General features: G+C 37.7%; 1 long non-coding RNA gene across 1 annotated transcript; it reads right to left on the reverse strand.

Annotated features, from left to right (window-relative positions):
- Window positions 1-615: 615 nt before the first annotated feature.
- On the reverse strand, window positions 616-10,310 carry LOC307171549. Its single transcript, XR_013823566.1, has 5 exons — window positions 10,243-10,310; window positions 1,698-1,724; window positions 1,394-1,449; window positions 773-809; window positions 616-672 (listed from the first exon to the last, which is right to left on the reverse strand). It is a non-coding gene; the product is annotated as an uncharacterized lncRNA (long non-coding RNA).
- Window positions 10,311-17,962: the final 7,652 nt, after the last annotated feature.

The raw sequence follows: 17,962 nt of genomic DNA on the forward strand, positions 1-17,962 counted from the left end.
TCTTTCCAACGTTTGGGTCCAACGTCAGTCTAACGTCATATTGACGTCCGGTGCCTGCTGGGAAGATACAGCCACTCTTCCCATGCAATGCAAAAAAACAGAAAAAAGTCTTTCTGGCACAAATTCAGGAGGGTTTAAAATAAGAAAGACAACCCAAAAAAAAGTAAGAAAATGAAAGAAAACGTGAATACAGGATTGGGTGCCGAATATCTTGTATGAATTTTGGGATCAAATTAAGAGCTATTTTAGTGTGGCCAAATGTTTTGTTTAACTTGATGTTAATTTCAAAACAATACTGTTTTCGGGAAGAATCTGCAAAGCTGTTTTCAATGTAATGTATTTTGTGTGCTAAAAAAGAGATTCTGTCAATGTAAATTTGATATTTTAGATCTATTATTAATTATTACCGTTACAGTACCATTGCAATGTGGCTAGATGACATGTGGTATGTTTCTGTTTGTGTTCATAAGAAGGAATCATACACCATTCATCAAATAAAACATTTTTAATTATTCCACATATTAAAGATGCAAGAATCTTATTTTACACTTAGCATATTGATTTAACAAAATTACTAATATAACACAAATATAAGGGTATTTTACAGAAATAAAAGGCCCCTGATTAAATTAGTTCTCGATTAATTGGGAACATTTTGAAGAGATGAACCATCTGTATAAACAAAATGTCAAACATAAAAGCTTATTGTCAGATTTAACAACCTTAAAGCCTTAGTTCACCCAAAAATGAAAATGATGTACTAATGACTCACCCTCATGTCGTTCCAAGCCCGTAAGACCTCCGTTCATCTTCGGAACACAGTTTAAGATATTTTAGATTTGGTCCGAGAGCTTTCTGTCCCTCCATTGAAAATGTATGTACGGTACCATACCTAGAGATTGGCATGGGGTACTTTCCATAAGATCATCTCTCAATGCAAATCAAACCAGCTATTAGGCTAACTGAAATAAAACCATGCCAATCTCTAGGTATGGTGAAGGCTATGTGATGATGTGGGGCTATTTTAATTCCAAAGGCCAAGGGAACTTTATAACTTAAAAACTTTTTTAACTTTAAAAATAAAAATCTGCCTGCCTCTATGGGAATTTAACATAGGGGTATCCAGACTTATGCACCCTGTATTTTAAGGAAGAACATTTATTTATTTACGATACATTATTCATTCACAAAGAAAATTGGTGTCCTTAAAGGTTGGATTTTTCCCAATTTTTTTAATTAAGGCATTAAGTTCAATTTCCAAAAGATGATTTTTTATTCCTCTTTTTAGTCAACTTTAGCATGGGTGTCTAAACTTATGCATAGCACTGTAAATACATACATACATATATACATACATATATATACATACAGACATATATTATATATTGCATACCTTGCAGGTGATACTCATGAGAGCATCCATTACCTATTGATAACTTTAGTTAGAACCTGAAAAAAATCATAAAATTCTGAAATACACCTGCAATTAATAAATACACTTTTAGCTCACCACATCTGGTATGTAGCCTGGCTCATACAGTGCTTTTAAATGGGCAGCTGAAATGCTATTTGGCCCAACACAGCCCACTAAGGACTCCCAAGGTTGTATATCTGTATATAGGGTATGTGTATAAAAGTCATTAGCACAAATTTAAAAGGGTATGTATGTATATGTGATACGGAATGTGCACCCTTACTAGTCATGTTGAATCATACGTTGAAAGCTGGAAAACAAGAATGTCACAGTTCATTAGGAAGCATTTCTGTAAACAATTTAAAGGGGCTATATGTAAGAATTTTCATATATTAATCACTTTTTTATTGCCAATGTTTACTATGATGCTTAAAAAACGAGACCTTCCCTGATTCCTAGGTTGTCTGTGTAAGCATAACAAGGGTTAGTGAATTCCACATATAGCCCCTTCAAGAATAAAATAGAAATGTGGGTTAAGCTAATTAATTATATAAATGAAGGCAAAAGTATCCAAAAAAGTTTTACTAGACACTGTAAAATGTGACTACAGTGCATAACTAAGTTATTTTTCCTTAAACTGAGTATTAAGATTTACAGTTACAATTACAGTAGCACTTCCTACAATACAAAATAGTAGATCTAGATTTAATCCAACACTGTAATAAGTAGTAAAACGCAAAGATTTCAATTAACTTACAATTTGACTGTAACTACAGTAGAAATGTTGGAAAATTTGATTACCATGCTAATTTATGGGAATCATGACAGATTTGGGTTATTTAATACAATTTATTATTTAATTATTATGCCAAAATAAAATGATCATGATGGTCCTGGATCAACATTAGCGAATCTAACCCGTATTGAAATGGTCCTGTATAAACATTAGCGAATCTACCCCATATTGAACTGATCATGATGGTCCTAGATCAACATTAGCAAATCTACCCCGTATTGAAATGGTCATGATGGTCCTGGATCAACATTAGCGAATCTACCCCGTATTGAAATGATCATGATGGTCCTGGATCAACATTAGCGAATCTACCTTGTATTGAAATGGTCATGATGGTCCTGGATCAACATTAGCGAATCTACCCCGTATTGAAATGGTCATGATGGTCCTGGATCAACATTAGCGAATCTACCCCGTATTGAACTGACCATGATGGTCCTGGATCAACATTAGCGAATCTACCTTGTATTGAAATGGTCATGATGGTCCTGGATCAACATTAGCGAATCTACCCCGTATTGAAATAGTCATGATGGTCCTGGATCAACATTAGCGAATCCACCCCATATTGAAATGGTCATGATGGTCCTGGATCAACATTAGTGAATCTACCCCATATTGAAATGATCATGATGGTCCTGGATCAACATTAGTGAATCTACCCCATATTGAAATGATCATGATGGTCCTGGATCAACATTAGTGAATCTACCCCATATTGAAATGATCATGATGGTCCTGGATCAACATTAGTGAATCTACCCCGAATTGAAATGGTCATGATGGTCCTGGATCAACATTAGTGAATCTACCCCATATTGAAATGATCATGATGGTCCTGGATCAACATTAGCAAATCTACCCATTATGGAAATCGTCATGATGGTCATGGATCAACATTAGCGAATCTACCCCATATTGAAATGATCATGATGGTCCTGGATCAACATTAGCGAATCTACCCCGTATTGAAATGGTCCTGGATCAACATTAGCGAATCTACCCTATATTGAAATGGTCATGATGGTCCTGGATCAACATTAGCGAATCTACCCCATATTGAAATGGTCATGATGGTCCTGGATCAACATTAGCGAATCTACCCCATATTGAAATGATCATGATGGTCCTGGATCAACATTAGCGAATCTACCCCATATTGAAATGGTCATGATGGTCCTGGATCAACATTAGCGAATCTACCCCATATTGAAATGGTCATGATGGTCCTGGATCAACATTAGCGAATCTACCCCGTATTGAAATGGTCATGATGGTCCTGGATCAACACTAGCGAATCTACCCCGTATTGAAATGGTCATGATGGTCCTGGATCTACATTAACAAATCTACCCCGTATTGAAATGGTCATGATGGTCCTGGATCAACATTAGCGAATCTAGCCCGTATTGAAATGGTCATGGTCCTGGATCAACACTAGCGAATCTACAACGTATTGAAATGGTCATGATGGTCCTGGATCAACATTAGTGAATCTACCCCGTATTGAAATGGTCATGATGGTCCTGGATCAACATTAGCGAATCTACCCCGTATTGAAATGGTCATGATGGTCCTGGATCAACATTAGCGAATCTACCCCATACTGAAATGATCATGATGGTCCTGGATCAACATTAGCGAATCTACCCCGTATTGAAATGGTCCTGGATCAACATTAGCGAATCTACCCTATATTGAAATGGTCATGATGGTCCTGGATCAACATTAGCGAATCTACCCCATATTGAAATGATCATGATGGTCCTGGATCAACATTAGTGAATCTACCCCACACTGAAATGGTCATGATGGTCCTGGATCAACATTAGCGAATCTACCCCATATTGAAATGATCATGATGGTCCTGGATCAACATTAGCTAATCTACCTTGTATTGAAATGGTCATGATGGTCCTGGATCAACATTAGCGAATCTACCCCGTATTGAAATGGTCATGATGGTCCTGGATCAACATTAGCGAATCTACCCCGTATTGAACTGACCATGATGGTCCTGGATCAACATTAGCGAATCTACCCCATATTGAAATCGTCATGATGGTCCTGGATCAACATTAGCGAATCTACCTTGTATTGAAATGGTCATGATGGTCCTGGATCAACATTAGCGAATCTACCCCGTATTGAAATGGTCATGATGGTCCTGGATCAACATTAGCGAATCTACCCCATATTGAAATGGTCATGATGGTCCTGGATCAACATTAGTGAATCTACCCCATATTTAAATGATCATGATGGTCCTGGATCAACATTAGTGAATCTACCCCATATTGAAATGATCATGATGGTCCTGGATCAACATTAGCAAATCTACCAATTATGGAAATCGTCATGATGGTCCTGGATCAACATTAGCGAATCTACCCCGTATTGAAATGGTCATGATGGTCCTGGATCAACATTAGTGAATCTACCCTATATTGAAATGGTCATGATGGTCCTGGATCAACATTAGCGAATCTACCCCATATTGAAATGATCATGATGGTCCTGGATCAACATTAGTGAATCTACCCCACACTGAAATGGTCATGATGGTCCTGGATCAACATTAGCGAATCTACCCCATATTGAAATGATCATGATGGTCCTGGATCAACATTAGCTAATCTACCTTGTATTGAAATGGTCATGATGGTCCTGGATCAACATTAGCGAATCTACCCCGTATTGAAATGGTCATGATGGTCCTGGATCAACATTAGCGAATCTACCCCGTATTGAACTGACCATGATGGTCCTGGATCAACATTAGCGAATCTACCCCATATTGAAATCGTCATGATGGTCCTGGATCAACATTAGCGAATCTACCTTGTATTGAAATGGTCATGATGGTCCTGGATCAACATTAGCGAATCTACCCCGTATTGAAATGGTCATGATGGTCCTGGATCAACATTAGCGAATCTACCCCATATTGAAATGGTCATGATGGTCCTGGATCAACATTAGTGAATCTACCCCATATTTAAATGATCATGATGGTCCTGGATCAACATTAGTGAATCTACCCCATATTGAAATGATCATGATGGTCCTGGATCAACATTAGCAAATCTACCCATTATGGAAATCGTCATGATGGTCCTGGATCAACATTAGCGAATCTACCCCGTATTGAAATGGTCATGATGGTCCTGGATCAACATTAGTGAATCCACCCCATATTGAAATGATCATGATGGTCCTGGATCAACATTAGCGAATCTACCCCGTATTGAAATGGTCCTGGATCAACATTAGCGAATCTACCCTATATTGAAATGGTCATGATGGTCCTGGATCAACATTAGCGAATCTACCCCATATTGAAATGGTCATGATGGTCCTGGATCAACATTAGCGAATCTACCCCATATTGAAATGATCATGATGGTCCTGGATCAACATTAGCGAATCTACCCCATATTGAAATGGTCATGATGGTCCTGGATCAACATTAGCGAATCTACCCCATATTGAAATGGTCATGATGGTCCTGGATCAACATTAGCGAATCTACCCCGTATTGAAATGGTCATGATGGTCCTGGATCAACACTAGCGAATCTACCCCGTATTGAAATGGTCATGATGGTCCTGGATCAACATTAGCAAATCTACCCCGTATTGAAATGGTCATGATGGTCCTGGATCAACATTAGCGAATCTACCCCGTATTGAAATGGTCATGGTCCTGGATCAACACTAGCGAATCTACCCCGTATTGAAATGGTCATGATGGTCCTGGATCAACATTAGTGAATCTACCCCGTATTGAAATGGTCATGATGGTCCTGGATCAACATTAGCGAATCTACCCCGTATTGAAATGGTCATGATGGTCCTGGATCAACACTAGCGAATCTACCCCGTATTGAAATGGTCATGATGGTCCTGGATCAACACTAGCGAATCTACCCTGTATTAAAATGATCATGATGGTCCTGGATCAACACTAGCGAATCTACCCCGTATTGAAATGGTCATGATGGTCCTGGATCAACATTAGCGAATCTACCCCATATTGAAATGGTCATGATGGTCCTGGATCAACATTAGCGAATCTACCCCATACTGAAATGATCATGATGGTCCTGGATCAACATTAGCGAATCTACCCCGTATTGAAATGGTCCTGGATCAACATTAGCGAATCTACCCTATATTGAAATGGTCATGATGGTCCTGGATCAACATTAGCGAATCTACCCCATATTGAAATGATCATGATGGTCCTGGATCAACATTAGTGAATCTACCCCACACTGAAATGGTCATGATGGTCCTGGATCAACATTAGCGAATCTACCCCATATTGAAATGATCATGATGGTCCTGGATCAACATTAGCTAATCTACCTTGTATTGAAATGGTCATGATGGTCCTGGATCAACATTAGCGAATCTACCCCGTATTGAAATGGTCATGATGGTCCTGGATCAACATTAGCGAATCTACCCCGTATTGAACTGACCATGATGGTCCTGGATCAACATTAGCGAATCTACCCCATATTGAAATCGTCATGATGGTCCTGGATCAACATTAGCGAATCTACCTTGTATTGAAATGGTCATGATGGTCCTGGATCAACATTAGCGAATCTACCCCGTATTGAAATGGTCATGATGGTCCTGGATCAACATTAGCGAATCTACCCCATATTGAAATGGTCATGATGGTCCTGGATCAACATTAGTGAATCTACCCCATATTTAAATGATCATGATGGTCCTGGATCAACATTAGTGAATCTACCCCATATTGAAATGATCATGATGGTCCTGGATCAACATTAGCAAATCTACCCATTATGGAAATCGTCATGATGGTCATGGATCAACATTAGCGAATCTACCCCATATTGAAATGATCATGATGGTCCTGGATCAACATTAGCGAATCTACCCTATATTGAAATGGTCATGATGGTCCTGGATCAACATTAGCGAATCTACCCCATATTGAAATGGTCATGATGGTCCTGGATCAACATTAGCGAATCTACCCCATATTGAAATGATCATGATGGTCCTGGATCAACATTAGCGAATCTACCCCATATTGAAATGGTCATGATGGTCCTGGATCAACATTAGCGAATCTACCCCATATTGAAATGGTCATGATGGTCCTGGATCAACATTAGCGAATCTACCCCGTATTGAAATGGTCATGATGGTCCTGGATCAACACTAGCGAATCTACCCCGTATTGAAATGGTCATGATGGTCCTGGATCAACATTAACAAATCTACCCCGTATTGAAATGGTCATGATGGTCCTGGATCAACATTAGCGAATCTACCCCGTATTGAAATGGTCATGGTCCTGGATCAACACTAGCGAATCTACCCCGTATTGAAATGGTCATGATGGTCCTGGATCAACATTAGTGAATCTACCCCGTATTGAAATGGTCATGATGGTCCTGGATCAACATTAGCGAATCTACCCCGTATTGAAATGGTCATGATGGTCCTGGATCAACATTAGCGAATCTACCCCATACTGAAATGATCATGATGGTCCTGGATCAACATTAGCGAATCTACCCCGTATTGAAATGGTCCTGGATCAACATTAGCGAATCTACCCTATATTGAAATGGTCATGATGGTCCTGGATCAACATTAGCGAATCTACCCCATATTGAAATGATCATGATGGTCCTGGATCAACATTAGTGAATCTACCCCACACTGAAATGGTCATGATGGTCCTGGATCAACATTAGCGAATCTACCCCATATTGAAATGATCATGATGGTCCTGGATCAACATTAGCTAATCTACCTTGTATTGAAATGGTCATGATGGTCCTGGATCAACATTAGCGAATCTACCCCGTATTGAAATGGTTATGATGGTCCTGGATCAACATTAGCGAATCTACCCCGTATTGAACTGACCATGATGGTCCTGGATCAACATTAGCGAATCTACCCCATATTGAAATCGTCATGATGGTCCTGGATCAACATTAGCGAATCTACCTTGTATTGAAATGGTCATGATGGTCCTGGATCAACATTAGCGAATCTACCCCGTATTGAAATGGTCATGATGGTCCTGGATCAACATTAGCGAATCTACCCCATATTGAAATGGTCATGATGGTCCTGGATCAACATTAGTGAATCTACCCCATATTTAAATGATCATGATGGTCCTGGATCAACATTAGTGAATCTACCCCATATTGAAATGATCATGATGGTCCTGGATCAACATTAGCAAATCTACCCATTATGGAAATCGTCATGATGGTCCTGGATCAACATTAGCGAATCTACCCCGTATTGAAATGGTCATGATGGTCCTGGATCAACATTAGTGAATCCACCCCATATTGAAATGGTCATGATGGTCATGGATCAACATTAGCGAATCTACCCCATATTGAAATGATCATGATGGTCCTGGATCAACATTAGCGAATCTACCCCGTATTGAAATGGTCCTGGATCAACATTAGCGAATCTACCCTATATTGAAATGGTCATGATGGTCCTGGATCAACATTAGCGAATCTACCCCATATTGAAATGGTCATGATGGTCCTGGATCAACATTAGCGAATCTACCCCATATTGAAATGATCATGATGGTCCTGGATCAACATTAGCGAATCTACCCCATATTGAAATGGTCATGATGGTCCTGGATCAACATTAGCGAATCTACCCCATATTGAAATGGTCATGATGGTCCTGGATCAACATTAGCGAATCTACCCCGTATTGAAATGGTCATGATGGTCCTGGATCAACACTAGCGAATCTACCCCGTATTGAAATGGTCATGATGGTCCTGGATCAACATTAGCAAATCTACCCCGTATTGAAATGGTCATGATGGTCCTGGATCAACATTAGCGAATCTACCCCGTATTGAAATGGTCATGGTCCTGGATCAACACTAGCGAATCTACCCCGTATTGAAATGGTCATGATGGTCCTGGATCAACATTAGTGAATCTACCCCGTATTGAAATGGTCATGATGGTCCTGGATCAACATTAGCGAATCTACCCCGTATTGAAATGGTCATGATGGTCCTGGATCAACACTAGCGAATCTACCCCGTATTGAAATGGTCATGATGGTCCTGGATCAACACTAGCGAATCTACCCTGTATTAAAATGATCATGATGGTCCTGGATCAACACTAGCGAATCTACCCCGTATTGAAATGGTCATGATGGTCCTGGATCAACATTAGCGAATCTACCCCGTATTGAAATGGTCATGATGGTCCTGGATCAACATTAGCGAATCTACCCCGTATTGAAATGGTCATGATGGTCCTGGATCAACATTAGCGAATCTACCCCGTATTGAAATGGTCATGATGGTCCTGGATCAACATTAGCGAATCTACCTTGTATTGAAATGATCATGATGGTTCTGGATTAACATTAGCGAATCTACCCCATATTGAAATGGTCATGATGGTCCTGGATCAACATTAGCGAATCTACCCCGTATTGAAATGGTCATGATGGTCCTGGATCAACATTAGCGAATCTACCCTGTATTAAAATGATCATGATGGTCCTGGATCAACACTAGCGAATCTACCCCATATTGAAATGATGACGATAGCAATTATCAAAATATTGATTACAATCAGATTCAAAAAGCAATTATTCTACTGTTTTTTTAAATGTCATATACTTTTTTTGCACACTTCATTCAGACTAAAATCATAGTAATCTGTTTTAAAGACCTGGAATTTATTGAAATTTTTAAACATTATTATAACATTTTATTAAATATTAAATGTGTATTTGTGTGTAAAGGTATGAGAGAAAGAAGACTTTTAGGGTTATGGAGTAAAGTAAGATTAGCTATTAGCTAAACGGCTCATGGCTGTTGCATGTATGTTCAGGGTTGCATTACATTATGCCATTTAAGTGTTCTATTTCAGGATTTTTTTTGTGAATAAATACATTTACAAAGTCAGATTTTTAGTTGCAGAGAGGGTCAAAGAAAGAGGACAGACAAAATAACTTACCTTTTGTCAGTCAGCCCGAGGCAAGAGAGGAGGGAAGGTTCAAAATGGACCGATTGGATTTGGTCGGCACACACTGATGACATCAGAGGCTTGTGATTGGTTGATTAAATGTTAATCCAGGATCAACAAAATTTGTTGATCCAGGAACACATCTTACTTGGCAAAATCACGGTGACCACACAGACATACAGCATTTAAGGGGCCAAGCACAGAAGAGGCATAATGAGAAGTTATGCAACCATAGCTGGGAGCATCAGACCAACTGTGACAATGAATAACTAAAGACAATTTTAGATCACTTTTGTCAAAATTGCCCAACAAATCTAGAAATATGATTTAATTGCTTATCCCTTTTGACCAATAGCTGGCACTGTTGCTAAATTGATGTTGTGTGTTCAGTGTGAGGATACAATGACGGACACAAAGTTTGCTGCAGAGTTCAATATACCAAAGCGCTGCAGAGTTACAGCCCCAGAATCAGCTTGGCATCATGCCATCTACTTCATTGATGTGTTAAATATGGAGGAATGATGTAGGACAAAAATCGCTGGAGTATAACATTGGCTAGAAATCGGCGGAGTATAACATTGGTGAGAAATCGGCGGAGTAGGGGAGAGCGAGGCACAACCTAACACGTTTTGGTTTTGGCTCAATTATTAAAAAAATAATTAAGTTAGATTAATCTTTTTTTTTTACACAAGCAACATACACATCTCTGCTACAAATGAACACTTAAAGTTTTTTCTAGGACCTACCATTTTCATACAGTTGCACTGAAATTGACAGAAGTGCAAATGTTACAACTTACCCCATATTAATTGGTTAATTGTAACAGACAGAGGGGTTAGTTGTAACACTTGTGTGTAACACACATAATTCAGTACTAAATTATCTGTATAGTTTGATCTTGTTTGTACATCTGTATAGATAGATATACATCTATCCCTCATCCAATTATCTTTCTTTTATGGATCAATATCATGGATAGAGATATAGGAAAGGGCTGCACAGTTTTGCAATAAATAAATAAATAAAAGAATCAAATATTGTAATTGCAATTGAATTATATTTGTGTGTGGCAGCTGCATGCAAAATTATTATACAAAAATAATAATAATAATAATAATAATAACGAGCTCAAAAATCTAATTTTAAAGGGTTTTTGCATGAAAAAAAAAGTGATCAATGCAGAGTAAACAAATGTGAAAAAAATCATACTTTGACATATAAATTCCAACATTGTTTGTGAAAGTCCAACAAAGTTAAATGTGGCAAAATAAATATGTAAATAAATACTCTAACCTGAAAAGTTGTTCTTTCATTATCATTGTACACTTGGCGGCTTAGTTATAACACTGTGCTACATCTAACCCCCGCTATGTAAAAAATATTTTAAGCCTAGCTAACAGTTGCTAGGAGTTGCTGATATATTTCAAAATGGTGCTATGTTTTAGCCAACAAGACAGTGATTAAGGTAATATAAAGTTAATGCAAAGATTTGGTGACATACACACCCAACTCAGAAACCGAAAAAAACAAACGATGAAAAAAAAATGTACTTGCATGGTGTCAAAACACTCTTTGTCCAGAATCTTCACGAAATCTTATCAAAACTTTCCACAAATCTGCAGGAGTGTCACGGTGTGGTGTAGGCAGAATAAGACGAAGAGTCAAAAGCTCCAATACAAACTTTTACTTACAAAATAATTCCGTCAGGCATGACGTGAAGATCAGGCTGGTCAGGCAGTGTTCTGGATCGGGGAGCGATGCTCTCCAGACACCTATTGACGGTCTCTTTCCAGTCCAATCCTGTGGTGTCTGGGAGGTCACTATGGTGGTGGAAAGCTGCCCCGATCCAGAACAGGGTCCTTAGGGTCTCGACGTCCAGGGCGCTGGTGGCGGTAAGACACATAAAGCTCTTCACAAATGAAACAAGTAATAAAAACTCAGTGAGTGTTTTAGCGCAATTTTCTCACCTCATGGGATCACAACACTAAGAGATAGTAAATCTTTTCCTGGATTTTTTTTGTGCGTTCCCGAGATTAGACCTTCCTTAACATAATGCCGAAAACCCGAAGTCTCTAGGTGGTCTGGTTGAGGAGTAGATAGAAGTGCAAGATTGGTGCGCACAGACGCACAGAACAGAAATCATGAGTTAACAATCGCAATTTGTCCGGTGGAAAATTGCGCTAAAAAGGTTAGGGCTCTCCTGAGCCAGGATGATTACTCTGGCCCTATCGTCCATTTTCACAAACGTCCAGAACACAAGTGATACAGATGAGGATGATGATTAACTAAGCACAGGTGATACGGATGAACTTAAGACACGTGACGTGATGACAGGCGGACAAGTCCAATGAAGACAATCTAAACAGAACACCAAGTGACAGGGAGACCGTCTTCTGGCAGCAAGAAAAAGAACGGAAACACAACCTGCTTGACCCTGACTAACTATGTAAAAGGTCCCTGTTACATTTAACTCCACATTAGGTTGTGCCCTGCGGTCCCCTATAATGTTGGCGAGAAATCGCCTGAGTATAACAGTATAACGTTCTGAAATCGCTAGAGTATAACGTTGGCGAGAAATAGCTGGAGTCAGGTAGGTAGGTAGGTAAGTAAGTAGTCCAAACAATGTACGTAAAAAAAAAAAAGAATAAAAAAAAAAACAGACGCTGAACTGGTACGAGGTGTGTACTTAAGTAGCAGAACTGTAGATAAGGAAGATGTGTGTGTGATAGTAATTGCAGTAACATGTAACATGCAGGTGAGCATGCAGGTAAGTGCCAGGCGGGATTATGGGTAATGTAGTGCAGATACGGTGACTGTGACACAGGTTCGTAGGGCTAGGTATTGACACAAATTTCATGATTTGATTCAATTTTGATTCACAAGCTTGTGAGCTGAATCGACTTCGATATCGATTAATTGGAGTATGTCTCTGGTACAGTACATGGAAAATATTCTCAAGAAAAAAAAAATCTGTCAACTAATGCTGTAAACGATACAGTTTTTACATCAACCCCAGTTGATACATTACTATAATATTAAAGGTTAAAATGAACTGACTGAACTGGCTACTTACATTTAAATTACACAAAAGAAAGTATAGAGTTCATAGAAACTATAGTTAATTTTTCTAGCCGACTAACGTGTCTGTGGACATTGAATGTCTTTTCTGAGGTAAATGTAACGTCATGTGACATTGTTTACAAGTTTTATTTGTGTCTTTTTGTGGTTGAAACATGAGAAATTACATTAGATATGAAATGGATTACGTGCCACTTGAACTGAGGCTCTACAGCGATCTGTCACACAACATGAAACAGCACTAAAGAGGTACTTATTGTTTGAATATTGTGATACAAAATTGACTGAATTTGAAAGATGCGACTTTATTTAATATCAAAAGTAACAAAGCACAAAGCTTATTGTGATTTATTGGATGGGAGGCACACTAGAAACTTTTGTTCATTCATCAACTGAAAACAGCATAGACTAAAAGATCGATTCTTGGGATTTAAGAATCGACAGCGGTTCATCAAAACGAGAAATTATTAAAATTGAGAAATCTACAATCTATCTATCTTTTACCCAGCCCTAATGGTTCTAAGATGATCTGAAACAATTTTGGTGAAAATTGAACCAACAGTCTACAAAAAGTTTAAAAAGGTTTCCAAAGAAATTAAAAATGGCAGACAGCAATTTCAGCCAAATATGGCATAATTTGTATCACTGTTCTCTGTATGACTCAAGGAATCTGTCAGTCTGGTTGGATTACTAGTTTATTGGATTGGATTACTGGATCTACTAGTTTCTTGATTTCTGGGCAAACCATTCAGAACTTATAAGCAAAAATATAAATATTTCATTTGGTGCTGTGTCAAAACAATGCAAGTAGCCTCAGGTCAAGCTTGTGATGACATTTACCTAGATTTGCCACAATATGTGAAAGCTTTGGGGAGATTTGACATGCTCTTGGTAAAATTCAATGAATCAGAAAAAAATAATTATATTTCCATCCCTTATGATTCAAAAGTTATTATCATAAACATGAGTGAAAATGTGGACAGTAGATGGTGCTAGAGGGATTGAGTTAGAAAATGTGCTGTGGTTAATGATGAAACTGTCCTCTTTATGCCAAATTTCACAACTTTCCAGCAAGTGGTTCTATGGGCTGCCATAGAGTCAAGAGTGCAAGTGAAATATCATTTTCGTCTTTGGAGCAAAACTATAGGTGAAAAACATTGAAAGCTTTGGAAACTAATGGTTTCATTTATAATCTCTAATGATCTAAAACCTGATATTGGTCACCTTGGCCCCCTTCACATCTTGCATTAAAGGATTAGAATCAGTTAAAGGAATGTTCAGCTGCATAAATTAGGTCATCCAGAACAGAGTACACAAATCCCATAACACCCGATGTACTTGTTACATCATTAAAAGATGTGCTTCTATGCTTATATTAGTCTCTCTGTTTCATTCTTATCCCGAGGTCACCATAGTCAGCCGGATCTGTTACGTATCCAATTAAGATGGTGGACCTGCTCCTAGTGACGACCACAACCTACCTGAATGCCAGCAGAGACCATAACTACTATGCAAGCCCTAGAGACAGATCCCATGTGAAGACCTTGTCGACACGACAGCCATTGGCACAGATACTCAGCAAAGACCACAAGAACCAGACCCTATGGTTAGTTCGACTTCTCACCACCATGCATTTATAAAAGTAGAAATGACTTTATAAATATGTATACTTTTATAGATATTTTGGAGCACCCAACTCCACCCCTACCCTATACCTACCACTTTTCAACTAATGTACTTGTTTCAAGTTCCAATTGTACCATTTATCATGACCCACTGAAACATACTAAATTGTGTAGATGCCATTTTTGGTCAAGTGCACATACCAAGCTTGCACTGATTATTCCCAGCCAATAAGTCAATGAATCACTATTGTGGCAGGTATTAGCTATATTATTAGATTTTCTGGGTTTTAGATTTGAGCTGTGTTCTGTAGTCCAACCAAGTGAAAATTTAACAACCTGCTGAACAAAATATAGCCAAGTATGGAGGATCTGTTTGGAGATCAAATGAGTATTTTCCAACATGATAATGATCCCAAACACACCGCAAATGCAACATTTTTAAATCTTCAGTCCCCTCCTCAGTCCCCTGACCTTAAAGACATTGGGAATCTTTGGAAACTTATAAACCTGAATTGTGATAAATCATGCAGGTCTTCCAATGAAGCTCAACTTTGGGAAGAACTTAAGGGGGATTGGAAAGTAGTTAAGAATGACATATTCATAAAGTTTAGTGAGTCAATGGCCAGAGGAATGCTGTAATCAAAAACAACCAACAAAATATTATTAACTGCTTACACTGTAGTTGATTTATGGTTTATTTCCTGTGAACTTTGTGTTTTCATATGCCCTCTTTGCATAATGCAAAAAAAATAAAAAAATAAAAATACATTTCAATAAATGCTGGAGTTTGGCTTTCTTGCCAGATAATTTTGTCTTTTTAATACCTTAAGCAACTTTAGTGTATTCTTCTTCACAATATAACATTCTCCTCATATTTTGATTGTTTCATTGAATCTGAAGTGTCATTAAATGCAAATAGTGTGCAAATATCCTCTCCAGACATAGCTTTTGGCCACTACTGTACAAATGGGTAGGGCTGGGTTATGTGCTCAAACATGTCTAAATAGTGTAATGTGAATACAATTATTGTGGCTGTATAAATTGAAAACCATACCCCAACATAAATGTCACAATGGTAAAATTATATCCCAATATATTGTTGTAGTGTTAGTTAAGTAAATATAAGTTTGAGTTACAGTTATTTTTTATGAATAATGACTTAAGTCAAATTCGATGTTACGGCAGAACGACCGACAAATTGGGATATCGCCTGAGAGCCCAATCCACCTTCGAGTTGTAACAAAACAAGCCAATGGATATAGGCGAGTGAGATTTGCATCGCGAACCACTCCCCGTAACATGGGTATGTAAGGAAGTGTGCAGCACACGGAGCCGAGCGTTTCTAAACTGATTCTGCTCTTCAATCATCATTCGTTTGGTACAAGAAAACCAGGAAGAAGTTCAACACAAAATGAATAGATGCTATATGTTATCTTATATTTTACAAAAACAAAACAACAATACTAATTTGTGATGAAGTGGATCTTTTGGATCCTTTTTTATTACATGAACAAAAACTAGCCACAGCAAACAACTACATTTGACATCAACACAAATAGCATGAGAAAAGGAGAAAATGTACACCTGAGAAAAAAAAAAAAAAAAAAATGACGGCTGCATTTACAGGAGTGTTGTCCTTTCTCTTCACCTACTTTACAGCTTTCTCCTGCTCATTTAGGCACTAATGTTTTCCTGCAAAAATAATTTTGGTCATATAAACTGTTTTAAGGATTTCATGATGGGTGTACATCATCTTGGTAAACAATTTCAGTCTAAACCTATTTCTAAGCACAGTGCTACTACAGGTTTTGGCTGCATTTCATAGGTAGACAATTACATAAAGGTAAAACAGAATGTTAGACAAGAAATCATCATACAGTCAAGCCAATACTTTACAAAACTGTAGGTCTGCACAGGAACAAAAAACTCCACAAGTTTGAATAGCTATACCAGTGATGAGATCTCTGTAAGATCTATTAAATGTTTGCATTGTATAAGATCAAATGTATGCTAACACTGTTAACTATATTTTCAATATAACCTAAAAATAATAAATTGTATTTCTTTATACAATTTCAATAAAGCCAAAATATCATACAAGCTTCTGAAAAAATGATTACTTAGGCAAATCTCTTTAATACATTTTGAAGACATTAGTTTTCATGCCATACTGATGTCCCACAATGTACACTTTTATAGTTTTGGTCCTGACTTTATAGTTTCAGTTTATGTTTATCTGTGTATTTGTGTATACTGTGTATATGGCTGGTGTAATCTTTCATGTATGCTCTAATATAGTACTACACATACATTCTTGGAAAAATATATGCATTTTTGTCACAAATATGTAAAAAAGAGTGGAAATGTATTTAAGTCTTAAGCACCACTGATGGTTCTGTTAAATACAAATAAATATTACATAACATCATTTAATGTCCTCGCATGGATTCTTTTTAGGCTAAATTTACATTATATAGGAAAGAAAAATCAAGAAGACTGCTTGTTACTCTCCATGTTAAATCAAAATTTGTGTGCCATAGATATTTTTTTGTGGTCTGTTTTCTTTTTTGTACTTGTCCACGATTGGAAGTAACATTTGCATCTCACTCTCTTAAACTTGTGATTTTTTTCCTGCCCATCAATTCAGTTCATTCCAAAGCACATTTTACATTTTGGTCAAACAAACAAACAAACAAACAAATCAAACAAATCGAATGAATGAATGAATGAATGAATGAATAAATAAATAAATAAATAAATAAATAAATAAATAAATAAACAAATAAATAAATAAAATAAATGTGCAGATCACTGCAGAAATTAGAAAAGATGAAATGTAGACATTGGGCAGATAAACTTTTTTCTGAAGATTTTTTCTGAAGATGTATGATCCTGGTGAAATAATGAGTGCATAGGAGTTTCCAGTCTTGCTCCTGGAGGGGCCACCTTCCAGGAGAGTTTAGCTCTTGTCCTAATTAAACACAACTAAAACTTTAATCAAGGTATTT

The sequence above is a fragment of the Squalius cephalus genome (assembly GCF_949319135.1).
Source record: "Squalius cephalus genome assembly, chromosome: 14".
NCBI classification, from domain to species: Eukaryota; Metazoa; Chordata; class Actinopteri; order Cypriniformes; family Leuciscidae; genus Squalius; species Squalius cephalus.